The 27,887-nt window shown below is 37.0% G+C and overlaps 1 pseudogene; it reads right to left on the bottom strand.

Moving 5' to 3' along the window:
• Positions 1 to 914: 914 nt before the first annotated feature.
• On the bottom strand, positions 915 to 19,740 carry LOC120319967 (annotated as a pseudogene).
• Positions 19,741 to 27,887: the final 8,147 nt, after the last annotated feature.

Below are 27,887 nucleotides of genomic sequence, written 5' to 3'. Positions count from 1 at the left end.
TGGACTCACAGCTTAAATTTGGAACAACATCTATCGGCTGTGGCCAGGGGGACCTTTGCCCAGGTTCGCCTGGTGCACCAGTTGCAGCCTTATCTGGACCGAGAGGCTTTACTCACAGTCACTCATGCCCTTGTCACCTCAAGACTGGATTACTGTAATGCACTCTACATGGGGCTACCCTTGAAGAGCGTTCGGAGGCTGCAGTTGGTTCAGAATGCAGCCACGAGAGCGATTGTGGGCGCGCCAAGGTACGCCCATGTGTCACCTATCCTCCGCGAGCTGCACTAGCTTCCTGTGGGTCTCCGGACGCAATTCAAGGTGTTGGTTATCACCTTTAAAGCCCTTCATGGCATAGGGCCAGGTTACTTACAGGACCGCATACTGCTGCACAGTTCCCAGAGACCGGTGAGGTCCTATAGATTGGGCCTCCTTCAGGTCCCGTCGGCCAGACAATGTCGGCTGGCGGGCCCTCGGGGAAGGGCCTTTTCTGTGGTGGCTCCAACCTGGTGGAATCAACTTCCCCCCGAGGTTCGAACAACTCCCACCCTGCCGGCCTTTAAGAAAGCCATTAAAACTCTCCTGTTCCGGCAGGCCTGGGGCTGATTCCCCGGGGGGGGGGACATGATCGGACTTGCGGTATGATTGTATTATTTTTATTGTTTTATTCTCGATGATTGTTTTAATTTTGTACGCCGCCCTGAGTCCTTTGGGATTGGGCGGCATATAAATTAAATAAATAAATAAATAAATAAATTGACCATAGAAAATGAAAGTGTATAAACGGCTAAAGTTAGAACCAAATATGTTTTTATAAACCACAAACTTTATTTTAGAAATGTAGATATTCTCATCATTTGCACAACAATGCTAATGCTACTTATATTTTATTGATATATAGTAAAACGTTAGAAAAACATGCAGTAAGAAGAATTTACAATGGGATATTGTGGATAGTAATCTGAAATCATTAAAAGTAGCTAGACATTTCAGATGTAAATAATAGTTGCTTGTGTACATTTTACAGCACTTCTGCCTTGAGGAACTCTAGTTGTAATGAAATAGAAATCTTCACTTGCCATATCTATCCTATTAAGTGTGCAAATGAAGAACAGAAACTACTTTTCTTGACCTCTTCTTGTCTCAATGTGGGAATCAGATGTGAATCTCTTCTCTTGTACTCTGTTTCCTTAGCTAAACAACTATGTAATGTAAAAAGCCAAGAGAGAATTGAAATTTATTCAGATATCAAGACCCCTTCAGGACCAATTGCCTGATAAATGCCAGAGGAATCTATGTCCATACTACCTCTTTAATCATACAAGCCCCATTTTCCCACGAAATGTTTTTCCTCCTTCCCTGATCTTGTTATAGGCAGTCAGATCATCTGAGTATTACAAAAAAAAAGGGGGGGGGGGAACTAAAGCTGAGAAACAAATATAATATTTGTGCAATCTTGCAGGAATGCAGATAACTCAATTATTTAGTTGAATCAAATATTCCAAACAGCCAGACCTACCTTAAGAATCTAGAGCTTACTTTGCTTCTATGGAAATATGACCAATTAGTGCAGATTAAAGGAAATCCTTTCCTATAATACTATTTATTTTGAAGGGGTGTAGCATACTTTAAAAAGTTTTTAAAAAGTTTGACTACTGCTTTTTTCTTAACAATTGCTTTTTGTTCAGCTCAGGCCGCAACAAAATAATGTAGCATTTGGGGAAAAAGAATCCAGCAATCCAGCACTGGAAGATAAGATACAGAAAATCTCCACAGCTACTATATATTTTCCTTCGCCCCTCAAGTAAGTGGGGACAAAAGTGAACCAAACACTACAAAATACCAACATGCTGAACGTTATAAGTTTGGTTTCATTAAAACTACTTGGCAACTTGCGGGCAAAGAAAGCCACAGTGAAACTGACTATTGCCAGGAAACCCATGTAGCTCAGGACACAATAAAACATAACTGGGGATGACTCATTGCACTTCAAAACAATCACTTCAGGTATTGAATGCATGTCCATATCTGGGAAAGGAGGAGAAGTTGCCATCCACACCAGAGAGATGCTTACTTGAAGAAAAGAGCAAGAAAGAACAATTGAGCAAGCCAGGCTGTTCCCTACCCATTTTTTGAGCCTGGATCCTGGTTGGGTTGCCATGAAAATGAGAATCACGGTGACAGTTTTTGCTAGAACACAAGAAACAGCCAATGTGAAGACGATGCCAAAGGCTATTTGCTGGATAAAGCATGTTCCCTTCTTTGGTTGGCCAATAAAGAGCAATGCACAAAGGAAGCACAATACAAGGGAAATAAGAAGCATGTAGGAAAGGCCACGGTTGTTGGCTTTCACTATTGGAGTATTGTGATACTTCAGAAATATTCCTAGTATCATAACTGTTGCAAATGAAAATGAAATGGCACTTGTGCCTAAACTGATACCCAAAGGTTCTTCATAAGACAAGAAGCTTATCTTTTTGGGAATACAGGTATTCCTATCTTCATTAGCATAGCAATCATCAGGGCATTTAACACGGTCAGCTATGTCTATGAAAGAAAGATTTTCAAGTAAAATTATATTACATTCACTGCAGGAAGTTAAAGGAGGCATTGAGACAAAATCTGGTTTACTATTTGAAATCTGTGCATATCCACCTGAAAGATGGGTAGAGTAAATTGCCATACTAGCATTTTGTGAATACCGTAAATGCCGGTGTATAAGGCGACTTCCGCGAATGCTGAAATCGGCGCCAAAGACGGGGGTCGTCTTATACGCCGAGTCGTCTTATACGCCGGGAATACTGGTAGTTTCCGGCGTATAAGACGACGTTCTAGGAATGCGGCCCGGCTATAAAGACGGGGGTCGTCTTATATGCCGGGTCGCCTTGTACGCCAGCATTTATGGTAATTCATTTGTAGAGATTAGAATAAAAGGAAGAGAATAAAATAAAAAGTTATGGAGAGAGGCAACAATATCTTAAGTGACTTTAAAACAGAACAGCAAGCTAAATCTCTCTTTCTGCCTTCCATTCTTATTTTTATTTCCTTCACACAATGCAAATATATCATAAAGCACAAATCTGATACATAAGTGGTTAGCAGTGAAGAGCATGGTTAGATACGTGAACACAGCAGGGATTGTATGACCTATCTGCATATCTTCCATAAATATTTGCTTTGAAAATAAACTGTGTAGTTGTATATGCTAATGCTCACCTTTGTAGTAGGATATTGATCCTTTGGCACATGCAATGCAATTATAGCAACAGAAGAGTCTCCCTTCTTTCCTTTTTTTTTCTAGATCCAGGTTGGCAATGGGCATTACAGAGAGAAAGAGGCAATGTCTGTCCAGCAATGAAGAAAGAGGAAGTTAAATGGGTTCTAATTTCAAATTGAGACATAAAACAATATGTCATTCAAAGTTCATCATGGTCAGGAAGACAGTAGTGGACTGAGTCATGCAGGAACCAGGAATATGGCTACTCTGCTGTAGATCTTCCATTTGGAATGTGAAAATCTTCAGTCTCTTTAAGCCAAGGTCTGCAAAAAGGAATTAAGCATATCTGGAACAGTGATTTCCTACTGAGCCCTATTGTTAAGACTTCATGGTACTGTATTTATATAATATTTTTCTAACCAATATGAAGGATAGAATGATTTGAAAAATGCATCAAAGAGAAATATACTTTATGCAATACTTAGGTAATATTTCATGTTCATGTTTGGTATCCTATTGTTACAATATGAAGTGATAAATCATTTTTATTCCATTGACCAGTGGGAAAAAACATGCCCTACTTCATATTTCCCACCAGATAGTTGCCAAGTGTTCTAGTTCGGGGTAAAAAGTCAGAAATGCACAAACTGAATCAGTAACAAATAAGGCAGAACTGTCCTCTCCGTGCCTCAAATGTTGTTATCTGGTCTACTGGAACATCTGAAATACATCTTTATATCAACTCTGACCGTTGGAACCCCTTACCACCAAAAACCGGTGAAGACTTGGTTTTTCCTCCAAGCCTTGTGGTGATCTGAAGCTGAAGACCAAAGAAAGTATGTTGAGAACTGTGTGTGTTCTATTTTCTTATTTTATATGTTTTTTATTATTTTTATTCTTTGGCTAATTGAGACCCATCAAAGTTTATATTATATAAATTGGTTGCTATACAAATCTGTTAAATAAATAGGTTTTTAACATTTACATTTACCTGGTTAAACCAACTGTGCCATACCATTGCATCTTTGTTAATGGCGAATGCTTCCTCTGGATGAGATTGAGGATCCATTTTTCCGACTTTCACTCCAGTGAATGACTGGTTTGGAAATGTAACCCAGTTGAGGATATCAAGTTCTTGAACTATCTCCCTATTCTGATCAAAGAAAATTCTTTCACCAGCACTGTTGTTAAATGATACAGATTTAATAAAATGGAATAACTAGATCAGAAAATAAAAGATTACATGTTTGCATGTAAGAGCTGTATAACTGTTACTATGATTCATCGCCCAACCAGCTAAGTGTTCAGAGTGGATTTGGCATTTTTATTATTATCATTTTATGTATTGGCATTGTTCATAGTCCTTGATTTACAATAAGAAGCGGGAATATAAATCCCATTGCTAATTGATGCAGTTGTTAATGAGTTGCATACAATTATATAACCTTTTGGTTGTGGTTATTATGAAAAGCCTCACACTTATTAGTCATCTGGTCAATAAGCAAATCTATCTTCCTCCACTGACTTTGCTTACTTGTAGCCCCCTGGAAAGGTCACCAAGGGCAATCTATAACTCTGGGATGCTGTACATATTAGATTTCCTCTAATGGCCACCCCAAAAGACTCTGAGCTGCTTATAACATAGCCAATATTTAATTAAAATAATTGAAAACATAGAAAACATAATATAACAACCCAAAAAATTAAAGTAATCATAACAAATTGAAAACATACTAACTCCAGGCCTAGTAAGAAAGCCAAGCCTCAAGGACTTTTTGAAACCCTGTATATAGGGTCACTGTGATTGGTGAAATTCAGCCAATTCACACCACTTCGGCAGAACCGGTAGCTAATGTTTTTGTTGTCTAGGCCCAGAATGGACTTCCAGAAGCTGCATCCATACAGGGAACCAGTTGTTCACATATTTGAATCCCACCACTGGTCACTGTATATATCTCTTAAATCTTGTGTCTTAAAATCTTTCTTAATAAACTAGATAATAGTCTGTGATGGCCTAATTCTAATAACTGTTATGACACAAAATCTAATGTATTCTCAATAGACCCGTTATATAAAGTCTTCCATAGCTCACTTTATAAACCTTTTTAGTAGTACATAGATGAGAAGTAGAAAAATGTTTCTTAGTAAAGATTTTAGAATTGTCAATCACATTACTTATGCCCTGATGTTAATTTCCAGAAGTCAAGTATCCATATATGAAATAACAAACAAACATACAAACAAAAACATGTGTAATAATAGGAAGCTTCAAGATTTGTTCTTCTCTAAAATGAGAAATACTTTTGAAAGGAGATCACGTTGGTAGATGCTGTACAAACCCCATATTGAATCATCTTTGAGTGATATGAATCTGGGTCCAACATAATGTTTGAGGGTTTTATTTACAAATTGAATTAACCTTTCAAAAATTGCTATCAATGCCATTTATTCTTGGCTGGTCAATATTTGCTTCATCTCATTTTTATTCTTATCATTTTGTTATGACTCTTTTGGCTTTTGTTATATCTTTGACAAGTTGATTCAAAACTTCTATTGATGGTATTCTCATCTTTTATCAGTTATTTATGTATTTGAGTCAATAATAGTAATATTCTTATATATTAATATTATCTAACACAATTTACAATGCATACATCTTCAATAACTGTCAGAAGATTATTGTACCAGTCTGGTTGACTTGACAATATTTTGAAAATAATAAATTCATTCTTTCGATACATGCATGGATTAGACCACCAACTAAAATATTGAATCCATTACCTGCCAGAACTTGTCGCTATGAAGCCTCTTTCCATCTTCTTTCATCATAATGTTTCTTCCAGATGTGAAAGAATACATGGCTTGTAGAGCATGAGCCACAGCATACACAGTATTGTAGATGCTATAGCTTTGACCTGTTACTCTTTTGGGAAAAACATGTTCAGGAAGGCTCTCCAACTTCTCCTCTCCACTGCAGATATTCTCCTTATCATCTTCCAGATTAGAATCCTGAAATGCACATCCAAATGCATGACTCCAGAAATCCTTGATAAAACCATCTTCTTTTAGAGTGGAAATTTTTTGACCTTGAATATATTGTTTGAATCCTTTCAGTTCTTTGGCATGAATTGTAAATGATATTGCACCATGGAAGTCCTGCAAATCCCAAGTTTTTTGACTGGCAAAATGCTTCAACTCCATCCCAACAGTCAGAATCCGTACTTTCCCTTTTGGATTTCCAAATAATTCTTTAAAATCTGTATTTAGTAAATACCTCACATAGATCATGGAACGTGTATCTCCATTAAAAACGAAGACACTGGCTTCATTATCCATTATTTTCTCATAAAATGCTATCACACAGTCAAAAAAAAATCCTGTATTGGCATTATAACATGAACTACTAAATAACTCTATGAAAGCAAAACAAATGCCTTTTTTGGAAAACTCAGGAACTAGAGTCTCTATGAACCAGTCTAAATTAGTCACCAAGAGTCCAATCCACTTCCAGTTGAAATATAGAAGTAAGTGTAAGATCCCCCTATATTGATAAATTATATTTGGAACCATTTGGTAGAAAAAAGGAAGACTGGTAACCCCTGCTTCAACTCCAGCAGATCCATACATAATCTGTCAAAAAAGGGGAGAAGAACTCTATATTAACAATGACTTTTATGAAAACTGAGATTTCATATTGTTGGAAGAACAAGCAGCAGAAGCAACAGAAGCAGCAGCAGAAAGAGGAGGAGGAGGGGGTCAAACAGATATGTATCTGCTACATAATACTTCAGACTTAACCATTATTGAAAAGAATGCAAAAAAATCTGAATAGTGAATACTGCAGTACCTGTTCCAGTTTTGGTGGCCAATCAGATGGGTGGAAGAAGCCGGGGCTCCAGCTTCTCAGCCTGATTTCGCTTTGCCCAGCGATCCTAAAGGGTTGTAAAATTGCCCTATGGGGGCAACAAAGAAGGAGGGATATTTCAGGAGCCCAGACCAGACAGCAGTCAGTCTGAGCAGACTGAAGAAACCCTCTAAAAGGATGGAGGAAAGGCTGTCAGGTGAGCTCAGGCAACCCAAGTCATCGCCAGCTGGACGGAAAGCGAGGAGCTGCGGTGCTCTGCCGAACAGCTGACTCTCAACAGTGGCTGAAGCTGGGTGAGCCAGTATCTTTTTATTTTCCTTGTGGATTAAAAAATATTGAGTCCCTGGTTGGGAAGAGCTAAAAAGTAAAGACCCCAGAAGGATTGAAGCTAAAGGCGGTGAGCAATTACAAAAGGGAAAGATAGTTAAGTTAAAAATAAACTTTTAAAATTGAATTCAGATTGATTCAAAGAAGGACTACTTAATCTATAAGAGGTGGAAAAATTTTCTAGATATAATTTTAAGGGTAAACAACCTATAAAGAATTTTAAAAGAAAAACTTTGTAATTTTTTTTTCTAAAATCAGACATTGATAAATAATGTATGAGGATATCTAGTGGCGAAATAATAAACTACAATATTTGTTGTTGTTAGTTGCAAAGTTGTGTCTGGCCCATCACGACCCCATGGACAATGTTCCTCCAGGCCTTCCTGTCCTCTACCATCTTCTGGAATACATTTAAGCTCACGCCTATTGTGTCAGTGACTTCATCCAGCCACCTCATTCTCTATTGTCTCCTTCTTCTACTGCCCTCAATCTTTCCCAGCATTAGGCTCTTCTCCAGTGAGTTTTTCCTTCTCATTAGGTTGCCAAAGTACTTTAAATACTAAAAAAAATCTGGAAATATTTGACCTTGGAACAACACCTGGTGTAAACAAAGTGCCTTGATGTGAGTCTACAATGGAAAAGATTTCTCATAACTATATTTGTTGACTTTGGATATAACTAAAACAGGAATTATTTGGAGACAGTGAATGTTTTACATCTGACACTCAACTGGAGGAGTTGGATTTGGCCTAACATAGTTGGCTCGTTTTTTTTATTGGATTTTAGCCTAAGATAGTTGGCTTTTTCTTTCTTTTTTCTTCTTGCATGCTCTATTTTGTTTGTTTTTTCCTTGAGATACTGGATTTAGCCTAAAGTAGCTAGCTCCTTTTTACATTTTGGATTTTATCCTAAGATAGTTGGCTGAAAAATGAGTACATCAAACATCACCAGACTTATGAAGAAGACTTCCTCTGCACCCTCTGTTGGAACACCTATCCCAACAACCCAGAGGTCTATTGAAACAATGTTGCAGCATGAGAAAATAAGCACTGCCCAAATGAAATGCAGACTACACTAAAATTGATTTAAGAGTCAATGCAAAAAAATCATGAAGAGACAAAAAGCAATTTTGATAAACTAAGCAAAGAAATTTTGGATATAAAGGCGCAATTTGAAGTTTATCATCAAATGATTGCCAAAAATGAACAAAGAATTCAGAAAATAGAAAATAAATCAGATGATATTGATAAAAATTGAAATACTATTACAAGAAAATGAAAAATTAGGACAAGCAAATCAAAATTTAGAAGGAGCAGTGGCAATCTTAGAAATGGGGAAGATGGAACATTATTTGAGATTTCAAAATATCCCTGAAGACATATAGCAGTTGTGATCATTGAGCTTCTGGCAGAAGTTTTGAAAGCAGATAGAGCAGAGATGAAAATGGAGATAGATGAAATATTTCGAATGAATTCAAGCTATGCAAGGAAATATTAACTATCTAGAGAAGTGCATGTGAGATGTATAAAGAAAATAACAAGAAATGAAGTACTGCAAAAAGTGAGAGATGAGCCATTACAATATAAAAATAAAGAAATTGTGGTCTTAAAGCAGATACCTAACTGAGTAAGAGATACTCGAAGACATTACCATTTTTTAACTACAAAGCTGATTTCAAAAGGCATAAATTTTAGATGGTTAATGCCAGAAGGGATTTTAATCAATTGGAATAATACTAGATATCGACTGGATTCAATCTGGAAAGCAGAAGACATTGAAGTAAGAAACTGAGCAGTCTTAGATGAAGGAATGCATCATCAGCAAGAAGAAAGTAAGGAACAGAAACAAATGGAAGAGACAATTGAAGAAGTAACTACGCAAACAGGAGAACAGAAAGAGAAATTTGAACAAGAGAGTGAAGGAACTGCCAGAGAAGAGAGGAACATGAGATCGACTAAACCAGTGGTTCTCAACCTTTTTAATGCCGCGACCCCCAAATGGCCGCAAGTCGAGGACTACCCAACCAGTCATAAGTCGAGGACTTTCCCTTCCCGGGAGTGCTGCGCATGCGTGGTGCTGCCCCCTGCTCTGGCTGAGGCGTAGCTGGCAAGCAGCAGAGACGGCGCAGGCCGACCACTGGCTGGGCCACCAGCTGGCCCAGCCCAAGGGAGGTAAGGCACCCGCCGGGCCCCACGCGTGCCAGCAACCCTCCCTGCACCTGCCGGCCTCCCACCTCCCACCCCTGGCCCTCTTTTACTTACATTTTTAGTAGTTGCCCAGCAGGGAGGGGTGGAAACTTCCAGACAGCTCGCCTTCACTGCAGACAATTTGCAGCACCGTTTGCAGAATGGGACTTTTGGCAGGCTCAGCAGGGCAGAGACAGCCTGGACAATTCCTATTGGCTTTTGAAAGCCAATAGAATTAGACTCTATTCAAGAGAGTCTATTCTATTGGCTTTCAAAAGCCAATAGAATAAAAGGGAGTAGCACAGCTAAGGAAAAGGGGAAAAAATGGCGGATTGCATTGTTTGGCGACCCCCGTGAAATGGTCGTTTGACCCCAAATGGCATCCCGACCCACAGGTTGAGAACCACTGGACTAGACCTAAATATAAATAATGGAAATGGAGAAAGAAAACAGATTTTTTTTAGTGAATATAAATGGACTAAATTCCCCATCAAAAAGAAACAAAATTTTCTGGAATTCACAAAAAAACAAATATAGACATAATTTGTTTACAAGAGACACATATAAAAAAAAACAACATCATAAACTGTTGGAATATCCCCAAATTGGGAAACTTTATCATGCATCAGCACATCAGGAAAAAAGAGGTGTTGCTGTATATGAAAGAGACAATAGATTCTAAAATGGTTTACTCAGATGAAGAAGGAAGAATTGTGATGGTAGAAATATATCTACATCAAAAACAAACATTATTAGTAGTAATCTATGTACCAAATAATAACCAGGAAGAATTTTATCAAAATCTCCATAGAAAAATAATAGAAACGGAGTACCAAAACATTTGTTTAGTAGGAGAGTTTAATGCGATAGTAGATGGGACAATTGACTATAAAAGCAGTAAAACAGGGAAAACAGGAAGAAGACTACCTAAGACATTTTTTAATATGATAGAAGAAATTGGAATACAAGATGTTTGGAGGGAAACTAATCCAGAAAAAATCTTCAATATACTTTTTATTCAAATAGTCAAAAATCTTGGTCAAGAATTGACATGATTTTGATGATGTCTGAATTGAGGACGAATATACAGGAAATTGAGATAGCACTAGGCACATGGGCAGATAATAACCCTTTAAAAGGGATATGGAGAGGAATACAAAAAAGACCAAGATGGACTTTAAACCAATCTATACTAAAAGAAAGAGAATTCATAGAATTAGCAAAAAAAGAAATGGAATTTTTCTTTAGAGAAAACAAAAAAGAAGATACAACATTACAAAATGTAAGGGACACAGCCAAAGCATATTTTAGAGGTATAGCTATAACATACATGGCAAAGAAAAACAAACAGAGAAAACAGCAATATGTACTATTAGAAGAAAAAATTGGAAAGTTAGAATCAGAACTATAGAAAAACCCACAGAAAAAGACTTTGAAAAGAGAAATGGAAGCAATAAAACACAAACTAAATCTGTTGGATTCAGAAAAATTGGCACAGCAAATAAAAAGATCAAAACAATTATTTTGAAAATGCAAATAAACCAGGAAGATGGTTAGCTTATAAACTTAAAAAACAGAAGGAGAAGAAAATGATATACATCTTAGTAGATAAAAAATGAAAAAAATAAAAAATATAATTAAGGAATATTACAAGAAACTGTATGGCATAGATGAAATTCCAAAAGAGAGAACAATTCAATATTTAGAAGAAAATAATCTTCCAAAAATTCCAGAAACATTTAAAACTATGTTAGAGGAAAAAATCACAATGATGGAAATAACAGAGGCCATAAGAAGGCAAAACAAAAAACAAAAAAACAAAACGAAAAAACACCAGGTCCAGATGGATTACCGGGGGAGTTATATAAAACCCTACAAGATATCCCAAGTGAGCCATTGAAAGACATTTGTAATGGACTTTTGTTGGAGGCTAAACTCCCAGCCACATGGATGGAAGCAAATATTACTTTAATACCAAAAGAAGATTCAGATTTGACACAGATTAAAAACTACAGACCGATATCACTGCTGAATGTGGACTATAAAATTTTTACTTCAATGATGGCAGAGAGACTGAAAAAATACTTAATGGAATGTATACATCCAGACCAAAATGGCTGGAAATTTATGACTCAGCAACTAAAATTATGGACTTTGGACAGAACTTTATAAATATGATAAAAACAATATACAACAATGATCGTGAATGGAGATTATATTGAGAACTTTGAGATAAGAAAAGGGACAAGGCAAGGATATCCACTATCTCCATTGTTATTCATTTTCACTTTGGAAGTCTTAAACAGAAATATTAGACAAGATACAGAAATTAAAGGACTGGAAATAAAAGGTGAAACTTATAAACTACAAGCATTTGCTGATGATATAGTATTTATCTTAGAAGAACCTTTGTGGATGATTCCTAAATTACTGGGAAAGGTAGAACAGTATGGAGAAATGGCAGGATTGAAAATAAACAGAGAAAAAACTAAAGTAATAGCTAAAAATTTTACAGATAAACAAAAAAAACGAATGTCAGAAAAAATAGAACTACAGATAGTTAAAACGATTAAATATTTGGGTATACATTTAAGAGCAAGATGTTCAACAATAAAAGAAGATAATTATACAAAATTATTGAATCAAATAAAACTGGACTTGGAAAAATGGAAACATTTGAAATTGTCAATACTAGGAAGAATCACTACAGTGAAAATGAATGTATTGCCGACAATCTTGTTTTTATTTCAAACAATACCCATAAAAGTTGAGATTTTTTTTTCAAGATTTAAATGCATTAATTTTGAAATTCGTTTGGCAAGGAAAGAAAACTATAATTAAGATAAAAATGTTACAAGATGTTAAGAAAATGGAGGATTTGGCTTACTGAAGTGGGTTTTGTACTATCAAGCATCTGTATTAACATGGGTAAAATAATAGATAACTTTTAGAAATAAATGGTTGTTATATCTGGAGGGGCATGATTTAAAATTGTGGTGGCACATTTTTTTATGGTACGGGAAAAATAAAATTCATAAATATTTTCAAAATCATTATATAAGGAATGCATTGTTAACAGTATGGGAAAAAATAAAAAGTAAAATATATTTGAAAATTCCAGGGTGGTTGTCAACTATGCAAGCATTGGTACACACAAATTTGGTGGACTTTGAAAAAATCTGGACATATAGAGATATTCTAAATTCTGAAGGGAATCTAAAATCTAAACAAGAAATGGAAAATCAGGGTATCAACCTGTCAGGGTGGGCACATTTACAAATGCAAACTAGATATGAAAAAGATGTTAAACTATATGAACTTTATAAAGAACAAATGGCATTTGATAAGATTTTGTTAACTTCAGATGAGAAATAAATTAAGAAAATGTATATTATTTTTAACTTTGGAAATAGAAAGCGAACAGTTAAAGAAACAATAATAAGATGGGTGAAAAAATTTGGATATAATATAGAATTAGAAAAATGGCAAAATTTATGGGAAAGGAATTATAAACTGACAATGTCAACTTCTTATAAAGAAAATTTATATAGAATGTTTTATAGATGGCACTTGCCACCAGCAAGATTAGCAAAAATGTTTAAAAATATGTCAGATAGATTTTGGAAATGTAAACGTAAGTCAGGCATGTATTATCATGTTTGGTGGACATGTGATAAAGTAAAGAATTATTGGGAAAATATACATATTTGGTTAGAAAAGATGTTGGGAGAACATGTAGATTTTAAACCTGAACTTTTTTTAAATTAGGTATAATGCCAGAAAAGACTAACAAACAAAGCCTATATTTGATTTTACACATTACAACAGCATCAAGAATAATATTTGTGCAATTTGGAAAAATGAAGGAATACCACCAGGTAAAGAAATAATTAAAAAAATACTAGAATGTGCAGAGATGGACAGATTGATTATGAGACTGAAAGAAAAAGAAACAAATATTATCAGACTTGGGACTTTTTTTACCGATCGTTAGAGGAAAGAATAAAGAATTAGGAATTAAATATGTATTTAAACTCAGACAGCACGTTGGTTGAAAAATTATTATTGTTACGTATGGAAAAAATTTAATAAAATCTTATAAAAAAGAATATTGCAATACCTGGAGATATCAGAACAAAAATGAAAGAACTGGAAAAAATAACAAAATAAAAAGTCCTATAAATTAGTTTTGCTTCTGTTTACATGTTCTTTTGGAAGACTTGATAGGTGAATAAAAATGTCAAATCCAGTCTAAAACTCTGGTTTTGTGATCAGGCCTAATAAATGTAAAAACACATAAACTTAAGCATACAAAAACATCCACTTTAGGTGAGAGGGGAAAAGAAGGAACTTACCTGTGGAATTTTATAAAGACTCATAAGAGTTGGAAACTGGTGTATGATGTCTGAGATCAATCCCTTAATAATTGCAAAAAGATTGTCTTGAATTATGCACTTATAGTTGGGCAAAAGTTTACTATTTGGAGAAATCAATTGTATTGCTGCATGGTAAGTCCACTTTGCATTCAGGTGACTGTCATAAATATTGAATCCCAGGGTAACATTGGATAACATTTGGGCATTCCCATTGATCTCTTTCACAGCAAATATCAAAGCCAGGATGTGCTGGTAATTCTCAGTCACTACACTGAAAAGGAAATGTTCAACTTTGGATCATATATAACCCTTGAAACTTTTAAATGAAGCAACATATGTTGACTCTAGAAAGAGTACAGAGAAGAGCAACAAAGATGATTAGGGGACTGGAGGCTAAAACGTATAAGGAACGGTTGCTGGAATTGGGTATGTCTAGTTTAATGAAGAGAAGGACGAGAGGGGACATGATAGCAGTGTTCCAATATCTCAGGGGCTGCCACAAAGAAGAGGGAGTCAAGCTATTCTCCAAAGCGCCTGAAGCCAGGACAAGAAACAACGGATGGAAACTAACCAAAGAGAGAAGCAACCTAGAACTAAGGAGAAATTTCCTGACAGTGAGAACAATTAACCAGTGGAACTAGATGACCTCCAAGGTCCCTTCCAACTTTATCATTATTATTATTACTTCTTAAGATTGGAGGTCTATTTGAAGTGAAAGAGTCTTTCAGTTTCCTGAAATATTTCCCATTCATTGTCCTTCATTCTAATATACTCAAAAATACCTGTTATAGTAGTACCCAAAAGCAAATATAGTAGTTTGGAAAAGAGGGGAAGTTATCTGGCAGATTATGAAAAAAGGAAACCATTAGATCTAATATAGCTTTAAATAACTTTATATAATATAGTGGGGAAAACGGTATAACATTATTGGAAATGGGGAATGTACAAGATGAAAACTGATACAGCAAAATTCATTTAGATTATTAAGAAAACTTCAAATATATTTTTTCAGACATATAATGAGGCACAAATGAGTTAAAAACAGGAGGGAATGAAAATGTCATAACAAGTAATAAAAGAACATCAGATAATACTTTGAGGCAGAAGTGAGCAACCTGTTATTCTCCTGCTGTTGGTGGAGAATAGCTTTTGCATATATTCAGAATAGTAATAACCAGGGCTTTTTTTCTCATAGAACGCCCAGAATGGAGTTCCGGCGCCTTTTTTGGATGGAACCTTGTAGGGTAGGCAAGGCGGGTTGTATGACGTGTGTGAGTTCTGGCACCTTTTTTTTTTTTAAGAAAAAAAGCACTGGTAATAACCAGGAAGAATTTGCTCTACTGTAATTTCTTTTACCATGATGATGTGCTCCCCCAAGGCACTTTGCTATATTAAATCACAGCAATTGCCCCAATAAGTGAAGCACCTTGTCAAGGAGAATCACAGTTGAGGTATTTACTTCTTTTTTGTAGTGAAAAAAAAAATACTTATACAAACATTTTTCCCAAAGGTGGCCCAAAAGGACATTGATGAAAGTTGTAATGTTTCATATAAAAGGAGGATTGATAAATAATGCCTCCATAGATGAAATCTCCTGGCTCATAATACTTGGGAGCAGTCAGAGAAATATGCTGTGTCCCACATTTTTTATCTCCAGTCTTGCATCTTACATCAGGTAGCAGTAGCAATAGCATTAATAGCATCATTCTGATGGATAATGTATTTCTGCAGACAGTCCTATATTTGCAGTTATTGTACTACTATTAGAATATTGACAATGGCATTATCCAGGTTTCAATGGTTGTCTTCTTTAGAGATAGGTTGGAAGACAAATGAAAAAAATCAATGAATGCGTAAATGAATGAATAAATAAATAAGGAAAAAATAAATTATGTCTTGCCAACTCATCTCCTGATACTGTGATTTTGAAAGTATATTAGTAGCATCCTTTATAGATGCTGTTTTAAATTTTGTTATTGCTCACAGCAATCCTAAAGGGGATTGCTACAGAATTAATTGTAGCCCTTTTGTTAATTGTAGAGGATATTGTTCTTTCTATTTCATTTTTTTCCCATCTACTCAGAAACCAGATGTAGAATTGTAAGTCATGAACAAATGGATTGGAATAAACCTTTATTTATTTTTAACTTAAATGGAAATATGATTGACAAATTTCTGCATAGAAGTCATTCCAATAATCTGTTTAGCAAGTGTATCTGTTTTTCAGATATTATTTTAAGCCAGAATGAGTGTAACCCATAAACATAATAAATAGTGGGGGGGGCAGCTGTCAAGAAGAACAGGTGCGTTGGACGATTCTCTGGAATGTCTACACTCGCTTTCGACCATTTGACGGACCCTTCGGGGTCCCAGATTTCTTGGAGGGAGATCCAAAATTAAGAGGCGCCCAGGGAAGCAATCTCTGGTGGCAGCCAAGATTAGCGAACTGAGGAAAAGCCTTGGAAAGCCGAGCAGAGGAAGGGGAAGGCCTTTAATGGCCCTGAAGAAATGACAGCTGCCAGCTGACCGATGCTAGCGGTGATCTAGCAGGATAGAAATGGGACAAATCCAGTCAAAGTAATCCTGACGTCCCCTTAGGAGCGATCCGGTGAGAGAATCTGCTGGAGGTTTTCTGGAAAGGACGGAAGAACAAGAAGTCCAGAAGAAAAGAGGAGGGGAGTTTCTCTCCTCACTCTCTCATTAGCGGCGAAATCAAAGTTTGGGCACTGAAGGCTTGCTTGCATTGGTGCAACTACACCAGCTGGAGAACTTCAAATCGACGAGGAGCTCTCTTTTCCTTCATCCTTCATTTTCCTCCTTTCCTTCTCTCCTCCCTCCCTTTCTGTAAGGGAAGTCTAACTTCGAGGGGCAAAAGCACGGTAAAATCTCATAGTGAAAGTGCAGAAGAAGACAAGCAAGCAGACATTCTGTTCTGAGACTGCAGGCTGATTATTAGAAATAATAGCAAGAGAGACACCAGCTGGTTGAATTGAGAACAACTCAGGAGGGAAAGTTGAGAGGAAGGAAGGGAAAGAAGATAAGAGGAAACAGCAATCTTGTGACTTAAAACATACTTAGTTTTGGTTGTAAGTATAAACCAGAAAGTAGTGTAAAATCTCTTTTTTCTTTTGATCTCAAAATCTAAAAGATACTATAAGGAACTATAAGGAAAATAGACAACTACTGAACTTTTTGAAATGATGGATTCTTGCTTATAATTAAAAATTGTCTTTGGACTATATTCACTGATAAGCTTATTGTGGATATTGACTTTTGTTAAATATAGGGTTAATCCTAATTTTTGATCCATTTTGGAGAAAATCATTCACAGACATTGTTTCCTTCCATTTACTTATTTAAACATAACTGACATAACAGGTTGAACACAGTCCACCAATGTACAAGCAGGATTTTGCAAAGGAAAAGGAAAGAGTGATCATATTGCCATTCTGTATTGGATGATAGAAAAAGCAAAGACATATGCTTCATTAACTACAAAATATGTTGAATATGTTGACTATGAGAAGTTCTAGAACTGCCTCAAAGAACTGGGAACATCACCACACTGCATCCAAATTATTCAGTCATTGTATTCTGATCAGGCAGCCACTGGAGCAATGGTATATGGAGACACAAAATAGTTCAGAAGTGGAAAAGGCATCTGGCAAGGTTGCATCCTGTATATATTACCTATATGCCCATTTGGAATAATCTACCATTGGGATTAAAATTGGTGATAGAAATACCAGCAACTGATTTCTGGTTCCGGATCGCAGCGTGTGTAGTTCTGCAAACAGACTCCTCTCTTCGATGGCTGCTTTCCCTCTGCCGGTAGACTCTTAATCAGGTTGAAAAGTCGCCCTGGAGGGGCGACTACCATTGAGGAGGTCCTCGTCAACTGTGGAAGGGTGGCAACTCCTTCCGCAGTCCAAGATTGCTCCTTACGGCTGACAAAGAAAAGATCAGCCAGTAAAATGACTGATCACTTTGCTGCAGTAACCGAAAGTCAGAAGAACATCTAAGCGTAAAGAACCACCGTGGTTGATCTGGATGAGACCTTTTCTTTCCTCTCTTAGCCCCCTTTTTCCCTGTAAAAAGCATTTTTGAATTATTTCCCTTCTTTGAGAGAGTGGCGTTTGTTAGTGTAGGAGGAGAAATTTTGAAAAAAGAAAGAAAATTAATCACATTGATTATTTTTTATTTCTATTTACTTTGGGATCTTGAAAAAATTCTTATTATTGAATTTCATTACTGGATTTAGTTTACATGTGAAGAATACTATTTTTTCCTGATTTTCTTAACATTATTCTGGGAAGAGATTTTATAATCTACTGAGGATACCTTGTGGAGAAATTTAAAACTTCAACTGTTTTTTTTTCTTGTTTGATGCTGAGGTTGGTTTTGACCTTCAGATTATCATAAAAGGGAAAAGACAAAAAAGTTCAACAGCTGTTAAATCTGTGGGGGTGGACACTGGCTAACTGTTATTAAATATAGCCTCCACTAAAAGATAACAGGATTGTCTCTAGTTACTATTGAAATGGAGAAACCCTATTTACAATTCAACTGTAAACTTATATTGGAAAAAATCTATGAAGCCACTGAGCAAGTATGTGTTAAAATAAAAGAGATTACTACAGAAATAAAAAAACAGAAAATTTGCTTTGAATTTACAAACCAACTTTCAGACTTCATTTGACTATCCTACAGACCAAAAAACAACAGAAGAGAAATTAATCAATACCAAAGAAGATTCTATGCCATTCTATATACAACCTATTGAGACTCCTGATGATCAAAAAGTTACTTTAACTAAATCATATACAATTTCAAAAGTAACAGGAATGGACACGCAAATACAATTTATTGAGAACTATGACAATTTTGATAACCAACTACTAACCACAAAATTGGACATAATTGAGTGTCTTACTCAGCAAAATCAAATGTCAAGAGTTGAATTTTTAAAGCAACAAGGGATCAATTACAAAGGAGTCAGGTTCCTAAAACAGAGGATGGGATGCTTTTTTTTACTCAAATGATACCACGAGGAATAACAAAAAATATCTCATAAAGCCATAAGTAGTCATATTTGGTTGTGTCATGAGAGCTGATTCACTTGAAAATCAATTATGCTAGGAGTGATGAACAAAAAAAGAAGAAAGGGTCACCTAGTACTCACTGGCTGGACATTATAAAAGATGCACTAGGACACAGGTCAGCAACCCACGGCTCTGGAGCTGCATGCAGCTCTTTGAGCCACCTCCTGCAGCTCTGGAGCCTCCTCCGCCATTTTCAGAGAGAGAGAGAGAGACAGCGACAGAGAGGCACTTGTGCTTCCCTTCTCTCTCTCTCTCTCTCTCTCTCTCTCTCTCTCTCTCTCTCTCTCTCTCTCTCTCTCTCTCTCTCGTGCAGATTTGCCCCCTCACAGAGCTCCTGATTGGCCCTGCAGCCGGGTGCCCTGCGCCCTGGGAGAAGGGTGGCCAGGAAGAGCCTTTCCAGGCTGGCCCGGTCCGAGGTGCATGTGGCCGGAGAGCTGCACAGGGAAGCCCTGGGATCCATGCTGGGAGCGGCCCAGCAGAGCCTCCGTTGAGCAGGCTAGGCCTCCCACAAGCCGCGGCCCTGGTTGGCCAAGTAGCAGCAGAGCCAGAGATGGAGGGTGAGTGGGGGGGAGGGTGCTTACCTGCACCAGGTGGAGGGGCAGCCGAGCCAGCCTCGTGTCTCCCCGGGCTGGGCAGCAGGCCTGGCGGGGCCAATAGCTAGCAGGGGCATCAGTTCCTGCCCCTCCCCAGGCCACTGAGCTGGCCTCGTGTCTCCCCGGGCAGTGCCGGCAGTGGCGGCCAGCAGGGGCATTGGTTTCTGGCCATCCCCGGGCCGCTGAGCCAGCCTCATGTCTCCTCGGGCTCAGTGGCAGGCGGCGGGGGCATTGGTTTCTAGCCGTCCCTGGGCCACTAAGCTGGCCTCATGTTTTCCCAGGCTGGGTGGCAGGTGGCGGGGTCATTGGTTTCTGCCCGTCCCTGGGCCGCTGAGACAGCTTTGCCTCTTCCCGGGCTAGACAGCAGGTGGTGGGGGCATTGGTTTCTAGCTGTCCCTGGGCCACTGAGCCGGCCTTGTGTCTCCCCGGGCTGGGCAGCAAGTGGCAGGGGCATTGGTTTCTAGCTGTCCCGAGGCCACTGAACCAGCCTCGTGTTTCCCAGGCCAAGCGGCAGGGCTGGCGGGCAGTGGGGGCATTGGTTTCTGCCCATCCCCAGGCTGCTGAGCAGTAAAATCAACGGACTTGGAGGTGCTGCGGTTGGCTTTTTGAGTCGCCGCAGACCTCCATTGACTTCCATGGGGATTCTTGGCAATGAAGGGGCTGATTGAAATCGCTTAAAGAATCGAGCTGCAGGATGGCTTTGAGTGGCAGAGAGAGACAGAGAGATGCAAACGCTTCTCCACAGGAGATGCAGCAAGGGCAGGAAATGAGGAAGAGTCAGCTATGTCTGTGCACAAGCCCCGAAAGCTTTCTTCCTCTCCCTGATTTGCCTTTTTTGCTGGCCCTCTGATGTAAGCATCTGCTGAGTTTCCTCAACCTCCCCCCCATTTTATTTTAATCCCACCATTGCCTCCCTCTTTTGCAAAGTTAACATTCTGGAGACTCGGAGCTCGCTTCGCTCCTGGAGTCACTTGGCAAAGTTTGAAGGAGAGCCTGCCTGCTCCCACCTCCTGCAGAGCAGAACTGCTGCTTCCTCGCCCTCCCAGCGAAAGAACCCCAGAGAGCTGGAAGATGTCCTTTCTCCCACTTTCCGCTTCCCATCCTCTCTTTTCCAAGCACCTCTCCCAGAGTGAGCCAGAAGCCTCAACTCCAGCCTCCCGCAGCAGGCTGAGATAGGCGAGCCCAAGCAGCCATCTGCTGCCACCTCAGAAGATTCACTGCAGCAGCTCTTTTTCTCCATCGGTCTCCTGCTCCGCTCCCTTGGAACCTTCACGCCAAAAGGCAGAAAGAAGAAAGTCCCAGAGAAGGAGAGTGCGGGGCGGGGGGAGAGCAGTCTTTTCCGAAGGGAGGAGAAGCCAGGATGGCAGAGCTGTTCATACCAGAGCTGGATGGGGGGCAGGGCCGGTGCATGCCTCGCCATTCTTTAATCAAGCTCTGTGTTCTGTGTGCATGTGCACACGCGCTCATGCGAATGCACATTTTGTGGCTCCCAGTTTTTTCTTTTGCAAGGGAAATGGATCCAAGTGGCTCTTTCACTGTTGCAGGTTGCCGACCCCTGCACTAGGATGACCATAATGGATCTGAAGGAGGCAATTAGAGACAGAGGGGCATGGAGAGTGCTAATCCATAGAGTCACCAAAGATCAACAATTATTGAATGGCTGACAACGACATAACAAGACAAGACAGGAACTAGTCCATAAACTAGTAGACTAAGAATTCTAGTTCTAGCTTAGGCATGAAGGCAGCTGGGCAGATTTGGGCTAGTAATATCGAAGTTTCAGTTACTGAATTATTGGGAGCAAAAAATATTTCTTCATTGTGGAAAAACATATGTTTTAGCAATAAGTACAGCACAGATAATTTATTTCTATTTTATATTCCAGTCATCAAGTTCCATATAGTCAGAATATATTTTAGATTAATGTGGATATTGAAAACTATTGAAATCAAATTACTATATGAAATTACTTCTGCCCAGAATATAACTTAGGAAATTCAAATATATATTTGAATAGTTTCTCTTCAAATCGGATACATTTTCTGCTTTCTGTCTACCAAAATGAAGCCCCTTACAAATTAGGTTCTTTTTGAAATGATTTACTATCCAAAAATGATTTCAGCATGAAGAGTTTTTAAGCTATTAGATTTCTCTGAAGTGTAAACTGCAGATGAAAACTAGTATATTATATTGCTTGTGGTGCTGAATATCAAATGATTCACTATTCAGTTTGTCTGACTTTAGGATTGTTGTTCTCTCTCTTAACCCAAATTGGCTTGGAAACCCCCACGTCATCAGCTTTGGAGTCTCACAGGCAGAACAAGATAAAGTACATCAAATAAATCAATACATAAATCAATATGACTCATTTATTAATTAATGCATTTTGATATAAGTGGTAGCCATTTACCAATATATCAGCAAGTACAGGTTATACAAAATGCCTAAACTATTCTACCTTTGTCTTCTTTTGAACAGAATTATAAGATTAGTGGGAATTATTTAAAGTCTTATTTTTTATTTGTTACATACTTTTATGATTTTCTTTTCATTTTTGAACCCATGCTTGCTCTTATTTGGATTTTTTAAAAAATTGCATAATCATATTTTAAATGATAATAATTTTGAGTTTAATTTCCTTCTGCAAAAGAAACCCTCTTCAAAAAAACCTACAATAAAAATTATATCCATATAATATTTTTCCCTCTCCTACAACTGCATTTACCTTGGGAAATCTTGTAGATGCCAAAACACTATCAATTTTATGGGAAATCTCTTAGTTTTGTTGCTCATTATCATTGTTATCTTGTTCAGTCCATCTTACATTTAGATGAATGTCATCAAGATTGCATTTCAGTGTGACAGGAAGAGAGTGGCAATTATGTTTTTTTTTTTTAACTCTTTAGATTTCTGCACGTTGGTGTTCTTTTCTGATAGAAAACTATAATTACTTATACTCATTTCATCATAATATTCTTTTTCTTTTTAGCCATAGAATCTACATTTATCAGTTCTAGGGATGGAGGAAAACTTGCTGATCAATACAGGGTAAAAGATTCTTGAAAATCAAAAAAGAATAAGGACACAAGAGGTGGCAAATAATTTTGCTGACAAATTCTGATTCCACATTCTGGCTTCATAGTTATAAAAACCAATGAACCACAATGGTCTTTTTCCAGAATATACAAATCAATCTATCTATGTGAATTATGTCAAATAGTGAACTGATTGATCAAGGAAAATGAAAGTGTAGAAATGGCTAAAGTGAGAGCCACACCGGGTGCATTTAGCAGTACCAACAACATGGATTTGTAGTATTGTTATACTTGTTAACTTAGTTATTTTGCATTTTAATTTAACTTACTTTTCTCTCTTTTAAATGCTCAAACCATTGCAGATTTGAATGTGGAAAACTCTTTATCCTATTGCTGTATGGATTGATTGATAGCTTCTAACATTCCTCATCTGAAAAGATAAAAATGGTCTTGTTCCCCAGACAGGATAGGGTGACTGGAGTTTGTCTTCTGATAAGTGAAAACTTGTTACTGCTAGTTGGTACCTGGTTTGTCTCTACGTGAACTCCAAATAACCTTATGACTTTTTGCCTAATAATAATAATAATAATAATAATAATAATAATAATAGTAGTAGTAGTAGTAGTAGTAGTAGTAGTAGTAGTAGTAGTAGTACAAAAAAACTGTGCTACTTGGAACATCTTACATTTTAAGGAGGTACCTGGTTGATACCTAAGATGCTGGCAGCAATCTATGTCAACCATCAGCACCAGTCAATCTGAATGTTCAGTTGACTGAGCTTCATGTATAACAATAACAATAACAATAATAAAAATAATAAAGTTGGAAGGGACCTTGGAGGTCATCTAGTCCAACCCCCTGCTCAGGCAGGAAACCCTATACCATTTCAGACAAATGGCTGCCCAGTCTTTTCTTAAAAACTTCCAGTGTTGGAGCATTAGCAGCTTCTTGTTCCATTGATTGTTCTGTCAGAAAATTAAATTAAACAAATTTTATACTCCTGCTTTCATCAGATTTCATTTAAATAACATGTGTGGTATTAAGGGATGCAAATAAGTGACATATATGACTCCAGCTAACTGATTTTCTTTGCAAGAGAGAGGTTACTTTTTTCCTGTCCAATCAACTTTTCTCTTGCATTTTTTTTCATATGTATAAGAGGATGAAAGCTGAGGATCAAGATTCCCTCACTGAATAAGAAGAATTCTTTTTAGGCAGAACATTCTGAATAAATCATAATAAAATGATCTTTCTGTATCACTCTGTTTCATTGGAAAATATGCATGCTGAGGCACAAGGCGAGGAAGCCACATTTGGCTAAAAAAGTGAAACCCAAAGATTTTTTTTCATAAACCACCAAGTTTATATTAGAAATGTTGATATTCTTCTCATCATTACACAACAGTAGTAATGCTTTATTGATATACAATGAAATGCTAGAAAAAGCATTTAGCATGCAGAAAGAAGAAGTATATTGGGGGTTTGTGAATAGTAATATGAAATTACTAAAGCAGCTAGACATTTCAGTTGTAAATAATAATTGCTTGTGTACATTTTCTGCACTTCTGAATTGAGAAACTCGAACTGTAATGAAATAGTAATCACTCTTCTCTGCATTTGTCAGAGTCAGTGAGGAAATGGAGACCAGAAACTACCCTGCTTTTCCCTCTTCTTTTCTCAAGTGAGAATCAGAGGTAGCTCTCTTCTCTTCTCTTCTCTTCTCTTCTCTTCTCTTCTCTTCTCTTCTCTTCTCTTCTCTTCTCTTCTCTTCTCTTCTCTTCAGTTTCCTTAGCTAAAAGACTTTCTATGTAAAAAGCCAAGGAAGAACAGTAATTTACTCAGGCATCAAGACCCTTTCAAGACCAAACTTCCGGTGAAGATGGCCAACTGAATACACACTCAGGAGAGATCCCTGAAGGGTTTTTCCCTGGGCTGTAACTCTTCAACTACAAATGGAAAGAACTGACATTCCTTTAGTTTATATGACTCTCCTTGGGTTAGGAAACATCTTAGAATTGCCCCTTAAGATCCTCCGATACAGCTGAGGTCTGCAGGTAACTTCAGTGTTTCTCGAAGAAATTGCTTGCTGAAAGCTGGGGGAGGGCTGCAATCTGTTTGAAGAAACCACTGCTTTGAAATTTAGTTTCAAATGGACAGTAAGTTGTGCCTTTCATGTCTTAATCACCTTTGAGGACTATTAATCTTTACTAAGTTAAAAGAGACTTTCTTTAGTCATAACCTACTACATCTGTTTGAAGACTTGCACCATTTGAGGGATTTCTTCAGTGTTAAACAACAAGGAAGAAGGTTACCAAGGCAAGCCAAAATAAAGAAGTGTGGAATAAAAAAAAAAAGGTGATGGAGAAACATAAAGGCGGAAACTTGTGGTTTTGGTTTATTATTTGTAGTAATTTGTAGCTTGGTCTGTTCTAATGTGGTGGCTAAAACTTTCTGATTTTTATGATTCCTGAATGGCTAGCAATTCAGTGACTTACAAAAAAGCTACTATTTGACCAAAGAGGAAACCAAGATGGAGGAGCAAATTATGAGAGATATATTTAAAATTTTCTAAACAAAATCTGCATTGGCTTGCTCCAAGGATGATTAAAAGAAAACCCAACTCAAAGTACCTTAGAGATGCAAATGTGTAGAAAGTTACAAAACTTTCAAGGCATCTTCACAAGTAGTTGAAAATGCTGAAGAGTCAAGTGCAATTTTGGAATATAAACCTGTCATCAACCTTAATTAGGATGGTATAGATCTCTCAAGACAACTGAAAGAAAGCTTCAAGAAAATCTGCAACTTTTAAAAGGACAAGTTTGGGACTTTTTCTTTAATGAATTAACAAGGTTGAGAAATTCTTGAGAAAAAGGGAGGCTTATAACTACTTGATAAACTTTCCAGAGAATAAGAAGATTTTACTCCAGGAAGACAAGCTGGAAGGAGTGATTTAAACTTAATGAGTTAACTGAATTTAGGATGGATTTTTATCTGTTTGATATTTGTAACTGAAAGAAAGTCTTAATTTAAAATTTGAAAATGTAACTTTGTATTTATTTATATATATATATATATATATATATATATATATATATATATATATATATATATATATATATATTTTCTGAGGTTTTCGCGGGTGTTTGTATGTAGGTCTTTGGTTGTTCGGGTTTTCTCCCACGTAAAATTGGAAGTGTCTTGGCGACGTTTCGACGAAGTCCCATTCGTCATCTTCAGGCTGGTGTTTTCAGCTTCGTGCTTCGTGCTGCTCGAAGCACGAAGCTGAAAACACCAGCCTGAAGATGACGAATGGGACTTCGTCGAAACGTCGCCAAGACACTTCCAATTTTACGCGGGAGAAAACCCGAACAACCAAAGACCTACATACAAACACCCGCGAAAACCTCAGAAAACAATATATATATATATATATATATATATATATATATATATATATATATTAAAAGTAAAAATACGACTCTTGGGTATGCAGAGGGAATGCGAATTAGGAACAAAAGAATGTGTATTAGAGGAGGCATGCTTGGGTTACATTCTGAGCAGCTGGGGCCAGTAACGCGCTCTATGAACTGGAAGCAGACTCTTGGTAACGGTATATAGGTCTCTTCTCAGTACTTGCCTTTTAACCCTGATGATGTCAAGTGTATTTTGACAAAAGCTAGGTTGATTAATTAAATTTTATTCTCTTAAAGTATTCTCTTGGTGATCATTGTTTTAATAGTGTATATATATACATATATATATATATATATATATATATGTATGTATATATATACACTATTAAAACAATATAGTCTAAGTAATTCTTAAAGTATGCAAAATGTTATTGAAAATGTGTTTGAGAATATCTGTGTTAAAAGACAGTTAAATAAAATGATGTATTAATCTGAAGAAAAAAATAGAGTTTTAAAAAGAATGTAGACAAAAGAAAATAATATTATTTTATGAGGGTAGTTTAGAGGGAGGGACCTAAATTTAATATTGAAGTTCAAAGCATGTATGTTAAGAAGTTAAAAGAAAAAGAGATATTAGATAGTTTTGATTTTAGAAATGTGCTGAAAGAAAAGCTTAGCATTTTAAAAAGGATGGGGAAAAAAAGATTATTTTCCCCTATAAGGTCAAAGGTTCTGAAAGAATATAGTGAACGGTGTCAATATAAATGGTGATAGTTTGCAAAGAATATATTCTCCCCTTTGAATAAATAATCCATTTAACCATTTCCGCTTTATCTTTCTTGCTGTGGAAATAATATACCGTATATTTCTATTTGCACCTATTATTTCCACAGCAAGGAAGATAAAGCAGAAATGGTTAAATTGATTATTTATTTAAAGAGGAGAATATATTCAAGTATGTTTTTCATTTTCATTTCTAGATTTTGTGCTTAATGATGAAAAAAATGAAACTTAGACCTTGGTTTTGTCAATTAGATACATTTATCATTATAAAAATGGCTAGTTATATATTAATGTGTAAAAGCAAAAAGTTGAGACTGGAATGTTTTTATCTTGCACTATGCTAAAAAGAGTCGGATGTTATTATCTTTTGTTTTTCTTTTTTCTCTTTTACATTTTTTCCCTTTCTTTTTCCTTCTCCTAACTTCCCATTTCTACTTCTCTTTTTATTTTATATACACACATAAAACAATAAAAGACAAAGTATTTAAAAAAAGACTCTTTCAAGGCCAATTGCTAACAAATCACAGAAGAATCTATGCCTATGATGTGTCTTTATCACCCAGTCTCATTTCCCACCTAGTCTTCCTCCTCTCCTGATGCATCTTATTGTAGGTAGTCAGATCATCAACAAATATTTCAACATCCCTGCTTGCAGTAAACTTCCTTACCATATTGAGTGAGAATAATTAGTGCAGTTTGGGGCACAAGGTCAAAGGCAGTTTCTCTTGAACAACAAAAGAATAATGGAAAATAGAAGGCTATACACCAAAAGCTATACAAAGCTATGCACCAAAAGACCGGAGACTTTTTATGTTAAAGCTTAGAATACTCCAATAATCTTGGCACCCATCTTTTTTGATGACCATATTGATGGATGATAGCTGGACATGGCCTCAGGCTTTTTTTTTTTTTTTACTCCTTATTCCACAACTTAACTTAAACAATCTGGAATTCAATAAAGAAGGGAGTAGTGATGATGTAGGAACATGTATT

Source organism: Crotalus tigris, unplaced genomic scaffold, assembly GCF_016545835.1.
Source record: "Crotalus tigris isolate CLP2741 ecotype Arizona unplaced genomic scaffold, ASM1654583v1 scf7180000021055.717220, whole genome shotgun sequence".
Classification (NCBI taxonomy): Eukaryota; Metazoa; Chordata; class Lepidosauria; order Squamata; family Viperidae; genus Crotalus; species Crotalus tigris.
Note: the sequence above shows the minus strand (reverse complement) of the source record. Positions and strands in the feature narration are given on the sequence as shown.